This window comes from Typopeltis vanoorti, chromosome 17 (genome assembly GCF_054136105.1).
Source record: "Typopeltis vanoorti isolate ZY-2024b chromosome 17, IOZ_Tvanoo_1.0, whole genome shotgun sequence".
In the NCBI taxonomy this organism is placed as follows: Eukaryota; Metazoa; Arthropoda; class Arachnida; order Uropygi; family Thelyphonidae; genus Typopeltis; species Typopeltis vanoorti.
Window position 1 is genome coordinate 3,435,520 of NC_143565.1, and position 6,000 is coordinate 3,441,519.

Below are 6,000 nucleotides of genomic sequence, written 5' to 3' on the forward strand. Positions count from 1 at the left end.
GAATTATGCCCACATAAGGTAGACATGTGGACAACAAATTTACAATGGACATTGAATCAAAGCTCAAGAAACAAAAAAGCTCACCTCAGGAACAAAGCATTGAATCATATTGGACACACCTAAAACAAACCATTGCAAAATCTGCAGCCAAAAAACATCCCAATAAAAAAGAGTCAATTAGTTCTAGGATTACAAAAGGAACCCTAGAACTAATTGAAAAAAGGAAACAAAATAACATTTGTAAAATCCAAATTACCTGAACCTGAATAAAGCTATTAAGAAATCTTGTCAAAAAGATAAAAATAGCTATATCCAAAACATCTGTAAAGAAATAGAACGACACTCCAACTCTAATGAAACAACAGATTTATTCAAGAAGGTTAAGGATATAACCAAAAAATTCAAACCAAAACTTGATATAATTGCAGAGGAAAACGGCAAGATCTTAAATGACACTAATGACATAGCCAGAAGATGGAAAGAGTATTGCGGCGAGCTTTACAAGGACCCAGCTATTCAACAAGAAGACGAAGGAGCTATGGAAACAGAACCGGAGATCCTCATAAGTGAAGTAGAACAAGCAATCAAAAAATTTAGGAAAAATAAAGCCCCAGGTCCTGATTCAATGCCAGCTGAAATGTTGGAAAACCTTGGAGAGAATGTAGTCAACTGGATACATGAGTAATGCAACAAAATCTGGAAGACTGAAAGATGGCCGAATGACTGGACCAATTCCACCATTATCCCAATCTACAAAAAAGGCAATCACAACTGTGAAAACTACCGCACCATTGCCCTTATCTCACATACCAACAAGATTTTACTACACGTTATTAAGGAGAGATTACAAAGTTTTATAGACCATCAGATCTCAGAAGAACAAGCAGGATTCAGAAAAGGTCGAGGGACTAGAGATCATATATCTAACATCAGACAAATAATTGAAAAAAACAAAGGAATTCAACTTAAGCCTTTATAGATTACTCCAAGGCTTTTGACTGCATGAGGTGGGATATCTTGCATGATATCTTATGGGATATCATGCAAGAATCAGGAATACCAAACCAACTAATAACCCTCATAAAGAACTTATATCAAGGAAATCAAGCGACAGTAAGAATTGAAAACTCACTGTCCCCTGCATTCCAATTTGAAAAAGGATCAAGACAAGGATGCATACTCTCACCATTACAACTAAACTATAATGAAAAGATCTCTAGAAAAGTCGAATGGAGGCATTAAATCAGGTGGCCGAACAATCACTAACCTATGATATGCAGATGACACAGCGATAATAGCAACAAGCGAACAGGAATTGAAATTCATCCTAAATCAATTAGAATAATTAAATAATTAAATTAAAGAAAGTAACTGTTTTCAACGGTTAGGCAACCAAATTTGACAACTCGCGTGACAATGTATGCACGTAGCGAGATGCTTCAGTCATTATTGTGAATACGCGTTACATTGTTTTTAGCGTAGTGTAGTTATTATTATTATTATTATTATTATTATTATTATTATTATTAAACAAGACCTCATGGAGTCAAAGACTCATCTAGGAGGTCCTTTTATCTCACACACATCTCATCATACCGCGTCTTAAACGGGATGATATTAGTTCCGCTATACTTAATGAATTAATCAGATTTTTCCATGTATCTTCCAATACTGCTCCTTGATTTCTGTTCAGGTTATTTCCTGTCCGTAGGACCACTGCTGCTTCTTTGAATATTTGGCATCTGTAATCATCCTCTATATATGGCATTGAGCCGTTTTCCCAATCTATTGCATGGTTAGAAGTTGACAAGTGATGTGCCAAACCTGAGGTATTCGTTCTGTTGTGATTTACATATCCAACGTTTTCCTTCTGTCTAATTTCCAGGCTTCTTGAAGTTTGGCCTATGTAGGAAAGTCCACAAGTGCATGGTATTCTATAAACACCTGCATATTTTTCTAATATTAATCTGATATAGACGATGATTACAGATGCCGAATATTCAAAGAAGCAGCAGTGGTCCTACGGACAGGAAATAACCTGAACAGAAATCAAGGAGCAGTATTGAAAGATACATGGAAAAATTTGATTAATTCATTAAGTATAGCAGAACTACACTACGCTAAAAACTATGTAATGCGTATTCACAATAATGACTGAAGCATCTCGCTACATGCATACATTGTCACGCAAGCTGTTACATTTGGTTGCCTAACCGATGTAAACAGTTACTGTATTCTTTCGTTTTTTTGCATTTATTATTTTTTTCTTCACCTTTTTTAGTCTTGGCAAAGCTAGACAGTATGCTAGTGAAACTAGTCGGCATTCTTATACATGTGTGTATTAAACCGATGGTCTTATAATCAGAATAAGTTTTTGTTTATTACAGTATATAGAGACTAAATATGAATAGTCTAAATCAAGATAAAACCAAAATAATGATTTTAAACAATGCAGAATAGATATAGAAGGAATTGAAATTGTCGACCATTTCAACTACCTTGGAGTGATAGTAACAAAAAAAAAAAAAAAAAAAAAAGATGGATGTAAAAAAAGAGATAAGAAGAAGAATAGCACCAGCTAAGAAAGCGATGACTGATTTAACCAACAAGATCTGGAAAGACAAGCACATCTCCAAAAAGACGAAAATTAAGCTTGTAGAAACCTTCGTTTTTTCGATCGTTCTCTATACTTCTGCGTCTTAAACTATGACAAAAGATGACAGAAGAAGAATTTAGGCATTCGAGCTCTGGTGCTGGAGAAGATTGTTAAGAGTGTCTTGGACAGAAAAGTGAACAAACAAAAGTATCCTAGAAGAAATGAATATCCACACAAGACTGATAAACATAATTGAAAAAAGAGTACTGCAATATTTTGGACACACATGTAGAAGGGAAGGCAACTGCCTGGAGAGAGTAATCATTCAGGGTAAACCGTGTGGGAAAATAAAAAGAGGAAACCCCCCCCCCAACAGGTGGAATGACCAAATATCTAGAATCACTGTACTTAAACTAGAACAAGCAATAAGAGAAGCACAGGAGAGAAAGAAATGACGAAGCATCCACAGGAAGGTCACGAGTCCTCAGACATGAGGAGATCTGAGAGAGAGAAGGTCCTCGCATGTCCTCCTTTACATACTGCCTGATTTAATCATCTCTCAAGAACACAAATTCATTTTTCTTATTAAGGATGATTTTCATTATGGTGGTACCGATTTTAATGAAAATCATCTGGAAATAAGAAAAATGAATTTGTGTTCTTGAGAGATGATTATCTCTGGCGGTATGTAAAGGAGGACATGCGAGGATCGAGAGTTTTAGATCTGATCATTTCATCAGAGGATATAATTGTGAGTGGGGTTTCACACTTTCCTCCAGTTTGTGAAAGTGATACCTGGATTGTGGCTAGTCATATGAAATTTCTGTGAGGAAAGCATATATGGGGAAGTACAAGGCTGGTGATTATGACAAGCTTTGGAAACAACTTAGAGTTATAGCATGGAATGAGGAGTTGAGTAGTAAGGAAATAAATGCTGCTTGGGAATAAAGTAGCCACTTCTGAATTTTTGCTGGCCTCCTCTTTCTTTTTCGATACTTGGCTCACTTTTCTACTTGTGACATGTTTTTAATAAGGCTTGGTATTTCAGAAGCATTATCAAGACCAATGTCGATGTGGGATTACCTCCATTACTTATTGTACTCCTTTCCATGATATAATTACTGTTTTCTTGAATGAAGGCCATCCTCCATTCCACCTAAAATCTGACTACTCAATCCCTAGTTCTCCAGGAGATTTTATGAGTAGCTCAAAACAAACTCCATTTTTTAATATCTGCTTATAAGAGAAGGAAAAAAAGATTGGTTGTTTACAAATTGTAATGTTTTAAATTTTGGAAAGCAAAGATGATATGCAGAGTATAAGATTGGCAAGAATATCTTAGAGAAGATAGAGAAAATGAGGAATATGGGGATAATGGTGGATAGAGACCTGAATTTTAGCAAAATGTCCCAAAAATTTTGGGACATTTTGCTAAAATTAGGAGTTCATCCCAGAAGATTATGGCAATCATGAGGAGGACATTTGACATATAGAAATAACGATGTTATAATTCCATTGTATTGGGATGTAATTAGACTAGGTATGGATTACTGGGTTTCAAAAGGATAAAAAGATGTTGGAAAGGGTTCAGAGCTGATTGACTTAAAGCGATATCTGATCTCTGAAATATTTAATGTGAAGACAGATTGATGGAATGTCAATTATTACATGAGCAAGATATATAAGTTGGTAAGGAGATGAGCCCATTCCTGTAAACTGTATAAGGAAGGCACAAGCAAGGAGATGAGAAGTGGGTTTTTGCATGGAGAGTGGTAGGTGATTGGAATGCATTGCTCGAAAGTGTGGTGAGTGCAGCAAGAGTGATGAATGCATTTAAGTATGGTGAGTTGTGAGAGAGAGAATGGGACCTCAATCAGTCTTTTGACTCAGTCGTGGTCTGATGCTAAGAAAAATAATATAAAAACCAAATTGAAGTTCAAAAGGACAATATGAAGAAAAACCAGTTGCACCTTGTTACTACTCCCTACTTAGTTTATTTGAATACAATTACTGCTTTTACATGCTAATCTGCAACTATTACATCCAAATAGTACTATTGTATCATCATCCAAAGGTGAAACTGATTTCTTGGCATTTTTCTTCTCTTCCCACTCCTGTATAGAAGACCATAACAACTTACCTCCCACCATACAAAGAACAGCTCACTCCATGGCTCCTCTGGTCTTTTGTTAGAAAGAAATCAGGGGAGACATGATCAACACCTGTAAGTTGATAAGGGGTTATTATCAGATTAATGGGGATGAGATTGTTCATAGAATGGGTGGAGCTGTGAATGGGAGGGGATACTTGGTGTGTGGGGAGACAGCTTAGATACTAATATGGTTTCTGGTTTTGATAGTATCCTTTCCATCTCTCCACTTATGCGCAGAAATATAATAAATTTAGTTTAATCCTTTATCCAAGTGTGAGCAAACAAAGCAAAGACCGACTCCCGGGGGGGGGATAGGAAATTGGAGAAGGTGCCGATAGGAGCCATGCAGATTAAAGGGTTAGGAACCCCCCCCCCCAACACACACACACACACACGGCTTTTTTTCCTCAGAGTTTCATCACATAATTTTCGTATTGGTAACACGGGTTTTCCAGAGTGACGGTGTAGGAGTTATCTCCGTCCGACGCAACAAGGAAACAAAATGTGCGGGAATTCTATCCCGTATTCCTATTGCAAGAGGAATGCCGTATAGTTACAAGAAGGAAGAAATTGTCTATGTATCTCATCCTCCAGTACTCGTATCGAGGGAAAGAAAATCCATCCAGAAGTCCGTGCCCACGTGATGAGTTCCGTAGTGATAGAATAGAAGATCCTGTGTGTGTCCTTAATTCAAGCACGAAAGGTATAGATCGTGAAAACCAGGGTTCGTCCTAGAAAGGTACTGTAAAATCTTGTATCAATTGAATTCGCATCTAGTTGCAATCATTGTTAATTACTAGACAGTCGAAGATATACTTCGACTGTCGAAGTTTATACTAGTTTACTCTCATTCAGAGTAGAATGAGAGTAAAGTAGTATATATTATTTGATAAGCATTCATGTGCTAGAGATTTATGTATGCGCATGTATCTTATATGAGAGTGTCTTAAAGATCAAATGTATGTATGGGTATAGTGAAAGGATAGTTTAACCTATATTGTTTTGTTTTGTAAGTTAGATAAGGCAAACTGAAAATAAACATTAATGTCCATGGTATTATAGCAATATAGAGCATTCTGACTAGTATAAGGTTAATTTGTTCCAGGATTATAAGTGTATATTTATTATTATTATTATTCCTGACACCTCCAAGGAGTCCGAAGACTCATCACAGGAGGACACCTACAACTGTCTTAGTCTCTACTACGAATTATCTCAATCAACGCCATCTACCGCCCACCTCCACCACCAC